At 47.3% G+C, this 12,185-nt stretch overlaps 1 pseudogene; it reads left to right on the top strand.

Moving 5' to 3' along the window:
• Positions 1-2,902: 2,902 nt before the first annotated feature.
• Positions 2,903-12,185, top strand: part of LOC112551288 — a 16,534-nt pseudogene continuing 7,251 nt past the window's right edge.

The raw sequence follows: 12,185 nt of genomic DNA, 5'->3' as shown, positions 1-12,185 counted from the left end.
AGGGTATTTTGATATATTGTTATATATCAAAATGGAGTAAAATTGTTTACTCCATTTTCATTATTTAAACAATTGGATTTGCCCAAAACCTAAAATGTATGAATAATAAGTAAATAAATCAAAAGAAACTTAAAAAATGGCAACCTGCAGCATAAATATTGTCAACTCAGATATTTCAACTTAATTAAAATTATTAAGGACCAGAATGTGGATCCCCTGCTTACACCATATAACAAAAACTGTGAGGGACTCTGATAAGCAGGGATTCTGGTTTTCTCTGTTTAAAAATCACAAATTCTGATTAAAAAAACCCAAACCCACATTTTTACATGATTAAAATGAAATGTCACTATATATATATAGGTATCAGTTGAACACAATCCTGCTGGTGCCCCTCACTCCCCACACACAGACCCCTGGCTCTGCCAATGCCCCTCACTTCCCACCCACAGCCCATCACCCTACCCAGCCCTGTGGGAGGAGGCTCCCAGCTGCCAGGACTATAGGCCTAGGGATCTGGATCCTCAGCCCTTTCCCCACCCCGCCAGCAGTGCTTGAGCCCCAGGTGCTGCTCGTGGGAGGCAGTAGATGCTGTACTGGAGCAGAGTGCAGAGCCCAGCTCCCTCAACCGCTATGGGTAGCATGGTTGGAGCACACCCCATTGGGGGGCTGTGGTAGATGCAGCTGGTGACTGTGCACTTGGGCCTCCCTGCCCTACTCTGCCCTGCCACACTGGGTCCCGCCTGCTGGTGAAAGGCAAGGAGCCCTGAGCCTGCAGCCACCATCTCTCATTTGCCCCTGCCCCACACACAAATCAGCAGAGCATGTGCCTCCCATGCCCTCCCCGGGAGTGTGACCAGCGGCATGGAGCCAGCTCCCCTGCCACCCTCCCAGAGAAGCCACCACAGCTCCATCCCACTCCCTGCCCAGGCCCTGTGGCCTCCCTCACTATGGGGGCCTCAATCACACACTCCCAGACTCACCTGTGGGGTGCTGCTCTCATGTTGCCTGGCTGCCATGTGCACGTGTGTGCATGGCTCCCCTTCCCTGATGGCCCTCCTCCCGCTCCCCCCAGCCCCTTGCAGGCTGGAACTCTGCCAGCCTGAAAGGGAAAACCTATTGTTTCCAGCATGTTTCTTCTTAAAAAAGAGAAAATCTGGCTTTTTCTCCTTAAAATAAAAAAAAATCCAGGTTTTTCCTCTTAAAATGAAAAAAGCTGGGTTTTACTGCATTTTCCCCTGGTTAATGGAAAACCAAGATCCCTGCTGATAAGGCAGGCCAGCCAGGGCCAAGTACCGCAGCAGCTACGCCTGCAGTAAGGCCCAGCTAATGAACTCTGTCCCTGTTTAGAAGTAGCAAGCATCCTGATTGGCTGCTGGGAGCCCTGGTTTTGCAGGCCCATCTCTTTAGCACCAGCTGGGGCCCTAGGTTTGCAGGCCTGTCAACAGTTCTGCTGTGGCCTCCTGGTTCCTGACCCTGATTTTCAGCTTTTTTCTGGACTTTGACTATGGATTTCCTGGTGTTTCTGTTTCCTGCTCCTAAGCCTAGTTTGTCTCTGTTTTTGGACTTCACCCAGTGGATTGGTCCTTGGACTGGTACTCAGCATCTGACCCTCCACAATCCTGACCCTGGATTGTGTTGTAGCTCTGCTTCCAGATTTCCTTCTGGTGTTATGTAGCTCCCTTTGACCCAGCCCTAGGCCCTGCTTTCCCTTGGTGGCCTAACCATTAGACCAGACCACCTACACTCCAGTACCTACCAACAACAACAACAGTTATCTATGCTAGTTTTTCATAGCTTCAGAGAATTTAATGTCAGAGTGGACTTTTAAACATCTAATCTGCCCTCATATATTTCATGAATCATTATCTTTTACCTAGCATTGAGTCCAGTAATTTGTGTTTGTGTTTGGCCAAAGCATATCTTCCAGAAAAGCACTCTGTCTTGATTTGATGACATTAAGAGATGAGGAATCCACCACATCCATTGGTAGCTTATTCCAGTGGTTAATCACATTCACTCTAAAAATTAGAGCCTTATTTCTAAATTAAATCTGTCTGGTTTCAGCTTCCAGTCATTGGTTCTTGTTATGCCTTTCTCCACCAGAGCACCCAGTGTTTTTTCTTCATTTAGAGGACCATAATCAAGTCACCTCTCAATATTCTGTTTTGGAAAACTAAACAGAATACACTTTAAATCTCTCACTGAGCACATCTACACATACATTTACTCCAGCCTAGATTTACTGTGCAATAAGCTACTGTGCAGAAAGCCTTTTTGGGTAGGTCTCTACACATGCAGGGATTAGGGAGAAAATTTGCTGCCAGGCCCTGCAGCCCTGCAGTGCACCCCTGCAGCCACCAGGGGGGAGCTCCAGGCTCCAACTATAGCTGCCACCAGCTGGGCAGCCCTACTCTCTGCTCTCTGGGCAGCCTCTTCCTTTGTTAAAGAGCTGTGTGGCAAGTGCAGAGGCAGCAGACAGCAGCTTTGTTTGTGCCTCCCTGCATTATGGCTGCCCCAGGCCCTGGCCCTGGCAGCAATAAGCAGTGTCCCAGGACCTTGCTGATCACTGTGGTCACCCTGCTGGCCTGCTGTGCAGACTGCTGCTTGGTTCATGGCTGTCTTGCTATGCCCAGCTCCTCCACAACCATTTCACCCTCCCAGGGCTGCTGCGGCTACACATCTGCTACCGCCAGGGATGCTGATAAGGGGATGCAGAATGCCACCACCAAGGCCACTGTCACCCTCCTGGGCCTTCAGCCTTGCCTCCTCTGGGCCTGCCATGCCAGCCAGCACTGGTGTCAATACCTCATCCAGCAGACCTGGGACAATGAGCAGTGGGTGGTCGGCCTCCTCATGACCCATACCACCTTCTGGGACCTGCTCACTTCACTAGCTCTGCATGCACTTGGAGCACCAGGACACTGTCATACATCTGGCCATCCCCACCAACACGTGCCTGGCACTGCTGCTGCTGAAGCTGGCCACACCCACCAGCCTCCGGTATGTGGAACACCTGTTCAGCATGGGCAAGGCTACCATTGGGGAGGCTATCCTGGAAGTGTGCAGCTCTCTCCAGGACATGTTGATGGACACTATCCTCCATGTTCTTGAGCCCCAGGAGGTGGTGGCAGGGTTCCATGCACTGGGGTTCCCCCAGTGTATCAGGGCCTTGGATGGGACCCACATACCAGTCACCTGCCTGACCTACAGAGACCGGCGAGAATGGCCATGTTACAGCCACAAGGGATTCTACTATGTGGTCCTGCAGGCCGTGGTGAACCACTTCGGGGGCTTCACCCATGTGCATGATGGCTGGGCAGGCAGCACACATGACATTTGTGTCTTCAGGAACTCTGGCCTGGTGGAACTGGTAAAGAATGGGAGCTTCATGCCGGGGGTGCAGCTGGGCACCATTGCAGTTCCACCCCTGTTTATCAGGGACCCTACCTACCCACTTTTGTCCTGGCTGATGACGCTCTACACTGGCTACCTGGACCCCCACCAGGCCCACTTTAACTGGTGCCTGGGCTGGACCTGTCCCCTGGTGGAGTGTACATTCAGTCACCTCAGGGGTCACTGGTGCTCCCTCACTACCTGCCTCAAGGTCGCCAAGGAGAAGCTCCCCGGCATCATCATCACAGCCTGTGTGCTGCATAATGTATGCAAGGCCCAGGAAGAGCTGTTCCGCGAGGCCTGGGTGGAGGAGGCATGGTGGGTGGAGGCAGCCTGGCAGAGGGAGTCACTTCCTGTGGCGACAGTGGTAATGGTGGGTCCCCCCAGCTGAGGCACCAGGAGCCCCCCCCTTCCCCGCCAGTGGGGGCCAGGGCACTGGGCGCACGAGGCTCTAGTGGACCACTTCCTGCAGCAGCCCCCAATCTAGCCCACCTGCCCCACCACCCACAGGCCCCCTACCCCCTGTCCACTCCCAGCACCACTTTCATAGCTGGCACATGTCCGAATAAGAAGCCTTTATATCACTCACATCACACACCCACTGTCCCTCCCTCCTGCCTCCTCAGCAAACAGATCCCCCTCCCCCTCAATACACAGAGCCCCCTCCCCGCTCTGCCTGCAACAAGCAGAGCCACTGAGTCATCCTGGGAGTTGCTTCTCCATTATTAACCCTTATTTATTTCCAGAGTCCTTGTATTCCTTTCCAGGATATGGTCTCCCCCATTCCTGAGGCATGGCTTTGTGATGGGAAATCTGAATTACGTAGAGATATGTACAGATATTTTTCTTATATCCCACCCACACAGAAAGGCTCAGGACATTTTGGCTATTATAAAACTGTTGAATCATGGAAGGCCTCTGTGTATGTCAAATCCACAACTTGCTAACAAGGACTATTTCTCCCAGAGGGCTGAAGCAGGTATACAAGTAAGTTGCTCTACCGGAATGATTGAAGTAGAAATAGGTTGATTGAAGCTGAGCACTGTTTTTCCCTCAGCTTCTCTTCAGGGACTGCTCTTAGGAATTTGGAATATTTCTAAACATAGAACAAATAACCAAGATGTTGATTCTGGGCTAGGTGATTGGCTAAGCAAGTACAGGGAAAATTCAGACATACAGAGGAAGCTTTGGCTGAAGAAAAGGGCATGCTTTCATAGCAGGGGAAATGAGGGACTGTTTAACAGCAGGGCCTGGGAGGGCAAAAGGAAGCAAGCTGATATGAAGCAGAAATTGAGAGAGAGAGGACTTTTGGGAGAATGATCTTGAACTCTCAGAGGACCTTGACCTAAACCAAAGAATGGTTCAGAGTGATGAGGAAACGAGAGCAGGGGAACAGGTGTAGAGGTCACTATACAGTATTTGGTTTGATCTGTATATTTCTTGTGTTACTTAAACAAAGATTAGACTCCTATGCTAAGATAGTGCTACACCCATCCCATGCCCTGAAGAGTGCTCACATGGCTGGATTTCTAGGGAAAGGTGAGCTTGAAGAACAGAGAGTCCAGGAAGAAAGATCAGCATTGGTGCTGAGGATTGAAAGCAGCTGGGCCACAGGATTAATAAACGGAGATCGCAGGAATGTGACCACTAGAGAGAATGGGCCGATGCTTTCGTAGACAGCCTTTCTAGATTTGCAAAAAGGCCCAAATGGGAGAGGTCATGCTTAGAACACAGGAAAGGGTGTTTGAGGCTTTACACAACAAAACTGGCTAAACCCAACCCAGGGAGAATAATAGCTGCAAACTGATCCTTAAGGCCAGAGTTCAGATATCTGAGGTAGGGGTGGCCAACATGACATCTTAGGTAGGGGTGGCCAACCTACAGTATGGGTGCCACAAGTGGTATGGCCATGCAGCAGCTCAGGGGGTGAACAGACAGTACTATGGCAGATAGGGCAGGAAGCAGAAAACAAAGCAACCAGAGAACTGGGCAAGGAGGGAAGCAGAAAACAGATCAGCAAATCAGTCAGGGGAAGGGGAAGGGGATTAGAGTGGCACTTGGGAGGGGCAAAAAGGTTGGCTCCCACCATTGTTCTAGATCCTGGGTTACAGAGAGGCAAACTGACTAGTGTCCATATTGCAGGAAGCTGACTGTGCCCCACAAACAATACTGTAACAACTTGTATGCCTTTCCCCTAGAATTATAAAACTTTCTTTTTGTCTTCATGAAAATGCATTTTGTTTGAATAGGTTCATCTTACTAAGAAATCCAAAGTACTTTTATGACTGCTGTGTCTTCACTGTTATTTAGCACTCCACCATCTTTGTATTATTTTGCTAGTCTTACCTGCAGTGCTTTTATATTTAAACCTCAATCACTGATGAAAAACATTGAATATTATTAGTCCTAGTACTGATCTCTCTAGGAAAACTCCCATTCAGTGACGAGTCATCAGTTTTGATCTATCAACTAGCCAGTTATTCATCCATTTAATGTATGATTTTACCTTGGTGAATCATTGGGGAAAAATCTGGCCCAAACTACACTATACACACAGACAAGGATCAATGTTTGCTGAGTGTATAGAAGATAGGTAGGCATGGACATGGGTGAAAGGACATTTTGAAATCCAGAATCTCTAATAATAATTTTTTGTAAGTGTTAGATTAATTAATTACCTCTTATCATTCCTTGTAAATTTTCTTTTTATTCTACATAAACTCAGGTAGCACAAAGATAAACATGATATTAACAAAAACCATAGGTATATGAAATATATAGACTGCTGACCAAAGCCACATTCTGTCCAAGCTTTGCTCAAAAATGTCCAGCCTGATTTCTAGAATACATTGCCTTTTAGCAAATATTTAAACAAAAACAGCACCACACAAAACAAAACAACTCACTCACAACCCAAAAGTATCTTATGCTACATTTTCAAAACCACTTGAAGTATTTGTTTACTTAACCTTGCCATTTTTGACTGCACCTTTCATTTATAATGTTCTGCTAAATACATTTTTGTGGATTAGAAATGGGTCAAAGTTCTAAATCTGTAATCTGAACATGCTCATGTTTGGAGATATCGATAGCTACTGTTTTGGCTCATTAAAAAAGTAAAATCATAGGATTACAATCTGATGCTGAGTTTGATGTCTGATACCACCTTTTTCTCCAATGTATGCATGTATATACACACAGAAAATCCTGGAGTGCTTTATTACATGTTTATTGTCTGGGTGTCTCTCTGATTTTATATGGATATTTTCCCAAAGATTAATTGTTGAGCACAAATTAATATGTAAATTTTGCTACTTAAAGGTGGGTAGGTAGGAAAACTGTAATTAAAAGACACTTATACATTTATAATTTTCTAGAAGAAAATATGTGGACCACGTTCCTTCCAAGAGGACACATTTTTTAAACCCAAGTATTTCTTCTAAAAATGGTCTGCATCTTAACATCAAGTAAAGAAAAAAGTAGAAACTCTTATATGCACCACAGAGATTGTATTCTTGTAAATTTGTCTTTATTTGATTTTTTTTCTTAGATTGAGTGTCAGAAAATGTGGGTGCATTTTAAACCCCAGGATGTTCTATATTAGAGGAATACAGACGCTAATATAATGGCTGTATATATGTGCACATTTTAAAAGGAGAACAAAGAGATGAGGCCAAGGAGAATGTGAAACACTGTAAAAATCTTTATAGGCCTTTAAAAAGACATTATTTTTTTAGTCTTCTTTTTTTTAAGTCACCTGCATTTATTACTGTGGAACAGTATGTGGCCCCAAAAGAGTTCGTATGCAGCCTGCAGGCTCCTGCCTGACTGCCACTGCCCTTCCCCCCAACACACACACAAGTTGCTCCTGCCCCAGTGGCCAGGAGCGGGGTGCAGCTGTGTGTGCAGCAAAGAAAGGAGCCACGTGGCCCATGCTGAAAATTGGTGGTGTGTGGCTGGTGGGCAGTTACTGTGTGTGCAGCAGGGGCTGCCTGTGCTGTGGTAGGAGATATAGGTATCAACTTTTATTTTTGCTGGTGGGGGGCCTAAGATGATGTCCTTCCCATGGCATGGCTGAAGCAGAGCTGAGCATAGCCCATGAGGGGGCAGGGGTGGATGTGGGCTGCCTGCTGAAGGGTGGGGGCTCCCATCCTGCTGCCCTCCCCTGGGACCCCTGTGTTGGCTGCATCGCCAGGACAAGGAACACTATGCCCACCCAGCAACAGTGGGGAGCACTACTCAGTGTTGCCACCCCCACAAATCTGGGGGGCATGTACCTCCCCATGCCTCCCTCTCTGGTGCAGCAGCAGCAAGTAGCCCCTCACCTCCCTGCACAAGCTGCCCCTGGCTCTGTCCCCCTCCCCAGGCCCCATGCACCACCCTGGCTGGGCAGCACTGCTAGGCCCAGCCCCTGCCCCACTCCCTCCCTGCTTGTGGGGGCCTCAATCTGCCGCCCCCCCATAGACTTACCTACAGGCAGCTGGGGAAGTTGCTCTCTACTGCTGCCTGGGGCTGTATTCCTGGCCATGTGCATGTGTACATGCATACACATGTACATGGCACCCCATGCATCTTGTTTCCCACCGTCCCTTGCAGGCTGGGACTCTGTCAGCCTGCAAAGGGAAACCTGCCAGTTCCTGCATTTTTCCATGGTGAACAAAAAACCCAGATCCCTGCACAATACTGGGAATCTGGGACAAATGCTGTCCTGAACTCATGCAGCCCAGGACCAGGACTTGATGGTCCCATTTTGGGACAGTCCCACCCAATTAGGGACAGGTGGTCACCTTACACCTCTTTCTTGGAGGGAGCAGGGCCCTCTGGCCCCCATGTACTTGGCACTTATGATAGGGGGTGGGCTGTCCTGACTGTGCATGGCAGGGGTGGGAGCACTGGACAGCCCATGTGGCACATGTGGCTAGGGGAGAGGGGGAAGCTGGGTTGCTCACACTGTGTGCACAGTGAGGAGGGCACTGGGCAGCCCACACAGTGGGAGGAGCTGAGGGGATGCCTGCCCATCCACATGGTATGCAGCTCCTAGGTCTGTGGCCCTCAACTGTCCAGAAGTTGGACAGCCCTGTCATGGAAGGTGCCAGCAGATTTGGAAAGCAAGGCACTGCTCTTACAACATCCACAGTCCAGTCCATAAGGCAGACAACTTGGTGATATGAGGCTGTCCAAAGCAACGGTAAGAAAAAGATCTCTCCAAAGAGCTGATGTTGTGTCCTAACAAGAATAATTCTCAACTGACAGAGAGAAGAAATAGATAGAAAGTATAAGAAGTTTAAAGTTAAAGCTGTAGACCTATTTGTCTCTCAGCTACTTAGGCCATGTCTGTTCTGACAGACAGTGCTGACCTGAAAGTCACCCACAAGCACATACCCACTGCCCATTTACACTGTAATTCCCTTCACATGACCTCTGGTGGCAGTGTAGCCTTGTTCAGGAAATGCTGCTGACCCTTAGGGTTAAAGGTTGACTTTATCTCACAGAAGGGGAGGATTTGGCTCTACCCTTTCTGAAGTATGTTTGGAACTTACCCAGGCAGGCAGACCTTGAATACAATCCTGTCTTCAGTAATCCTATAATCCCCTGTCCCTGGACCATGGCAACATCTTTCTATTTCTTGCAAATGGAGGCAGGCCTGGATGGAGAGACATCTATTCTGCAGGATGATTCCCAGAAAGAAACCTCAAATAGATCTTAATGTTATGCTCAGGAAATTAGAAGTGCTCTGTGGATTACTTTGGTGCAGATCACCAGGTATAATGCAGTTGGAAAAGGGCAGATTACATGGCGTAGGCTGGCAGAGGGTAACCTTGAACATCAGTGTAGACATCCCCCTAACTCCAGGATGTTCACATATAGTATGAAAGGGCAAGGACCAAAATGTTAATCTGTGCTTTACTGATCATGATCATACATAAACTGGAACAGGAATGGAGAGGACTGAACAGAACTGTATAAAGAGCTGCTGGTGAATAGGAACTCTTTCATCTTGGTCACCAGCTTACTTTATATACTGATGCTCAGAGGCTGTTATGAAACAAGCTGGCAGAATCCTTCCAACAGTTAGTAGAAATTTGTCCATGTTATAGAAAACATCTTCTCAGCTAATACTATCTGCAGCCAGTCAGCAGATGGGCCAAGGAATGACCATAGGAAATTAGCTACCTTCTCACTTTCTAGGGAATTCTTCTGCAGTTGAGTTATGTAAAGATAATAATTTAGGTGAAGCTTGAGTTCAGCTGCCCAGGCCATGCATATTTTCTGTGGAGAGAGACTGATTTCCGGGACTGGTGAGTTTTATGACCATAATATTCATATAAAATATAAAAAGAACTATACTTAAAGAGGAATATTATTAAGGATCATTGTTATCTGAAGTCATGCTTTTTCCTTTCCTTCCCAAAGAAGAAATGGAAGGGGAAAGCAAATAACATATCTTGTTTACTTCACAGAGAAGCAATCATTCTAAACATGAAATCTATCAACAGTGTTAGATAAATTGAGCAGTTAAAAGTGATCTTGGCAAGTGAGACCCAGAGGAGCTATGCCTTGTTCATAGTTACATCTATAACATCAGCTTTAAGTCTTCTGTCAGCAGGCTCAAACTATTATATGGAACAGTTGAAACATTTGGTCTTAGATCACTTTTGCAAAAGGACATCTGAAGAGAACAAATCAATATATTAGTTTGTCCTAAGGAGTTAAAGCTACACTGGAAGCAAAACAAAACAAAGCAGGAATTTAATGACTAACTGTAGTTATTGATATTATTTGGTTAGGGAGCAGAATTGATCAGAGATTCTGAAACTAGTAGCTATTAAAATTAATTATTTTCAGTTAATGCTTGGAAAAGTTTCTGGCTTAATCCTCTTTTTCTGAGATCGTGAGCAACTAAGAGTTCTTGTTGGAAATTAAGAGTACTTAGCACCTCTGAAAATCAACCTACTTCTTGGAGCCCATTTGAGAACTGAGCACTCACTACAGTTATCTGCTCTCAGCATGTAGGAAAAACTGCCCATATTTTCTGGGATGTCAAAACTTTGCCTTGACAAAATGACCATAAAGACCCTGACTTCTTCCAAGACTCTACAGTAGCCAGTACCCTGTTGTCATCTGATGCCAAAATCTTTCCAGTGGATAAAATAATCCTTGGCTTTCCCCAATGAAGATGATTCAAGCCTGCACAACTGCAAGTAACAACACTTAGCACTAACACAGAGTAAATACCGCTTTCAAAATGAGAGACCATCACATCAGCAAGCCATATATTGGACCCAGTTGCATCATGTTGGACACAAGCCTTGGATACTCCATGTTTTCAAGATGTATTCATTTGGATAGCATTCCATCGTTGGATTCAGCCATGGCTTCTCAGAGAAACTCCAGGGGTGCCGACTCCCCACCTAGCACACACTCTTAGAATGGGCAGCCCCACAATCCAGCTGCCCTAGGTCATCAAACTAGTGTTGATTCTCCTGAATTCCCCCAGTAACTTATATATACTATCCCCATAGCTACATACTTCGGTATTCTGGTTTATAATTTAACTCTTCAAGAACCACATGATAATAAAGGTAAGGAACATAGTCTTATATGTATGCATGTGCGAAGAGCCTTCACCATGTTTTAGAGCCTTTTGGACTTTAGTCAGTGTCATTCCAGGAGTTACATTCCTGGAGTCCCCCACTCCTCTTTGCTGAATCTTCTGGTACTGATAATGGTCCTGCCCCTTGGCTTAGATAGCATATTATTTTTAAAAGCTGTTTCTGACCCCATTTCTAACTTCTCTTCTTATGCCATGATTTTCTATTCTCCCATCCTGGAGTAGGATTACTAGGAAAAAGTTACTAAGAATTAGGGAATCTGCTTGCAGTCCCTATGGGGACTGGGTAGGTTTACAGTAAAGGTGCTTCTAGCCCAGGGGCTGACAATTATTTTGGGTGGAAGGCCGCTTACTGAGTTTTGGCAAGCTGGCAAGGGGTGCATGGATAGCCCTATCCCTTGACAGGTACCCCGCCCCCTGGTCACCATCTTGGGACCAGAAGTCCCACCCCTAACCTGTGGCCTTTTGTACTGGACGTCCCAACCCTTGCCCCTGGAAGTACTCCTTTGGAGAAGTAGGTTTGCCATCTTAGGGGGAAAAAAACAAATTACATACTAAAAATCAAACATCCATAATAATATAGTTTAATTTAATTAAAAAATATATTTTTGTCCTAATTTGTGGGCATTTGCAGTGTATATGCAGAAGTGATTGCATATGGGGGTCTGTGGGGATGTATGTGTGGGGGTATGGATGTGGGTATGGGAGCCATGTAGTGCAGAGTAGCCAGGCAGGAAAGTGGGGAAAGTGGCAGGGGGGAGTGGAAGTAAGCAGGAACGTGGGGCCTTCACCAATGTCCCGGGGCCAGCACCAGCAGGGCCCAGAGCAGGGTGGTAGGAGCATGGGGCATTGGCTGGCAGGGGGTCTGTGGAGTTGGGCTGGACTGCACCAGCAGGGAGAGCGGGGAGCTGGCCTGGCTCCATAGAGCTCCTGCTGGCCAGGATTCTTCACTCCTGCTGCCCTGCTTTGAGCCTCGCTGGCGCTGGCCCCAGGACACCAGTGCAGGCCTCATGCTCCCGCCCAGCTGCCACTGGCTCCCACATGCCTGTTCACTCCCAGTACCCTTGCCTCAGCCCCACGGTACATGTGGGGAGCAGCACACAGCCCTGACCCCGCGCTTGCCTGCAGGGAACAAGCTGGTGCTCAGCATGGGGGAAAAGCCCCCTGCACGGCTGGA

The sequence above is a fragment of the Alligator sinensis genome, unplaced genomic scaffold, assembly GCF_000455745.1.
Source record: "Alligator sinensis unplaced genomic scaffold, ASM45574v1 scaffold58_2, whole genome shotgun sequence".
NCBI classification, from domain to species: Eukaryota; Metazoa; Chordata; order Crocodylia; family Alligatoridae; genus Alligator; species Alligator sinensis.
This window is presented reverse-complemented; position numbering and strand designations above follow the sequence as displayed.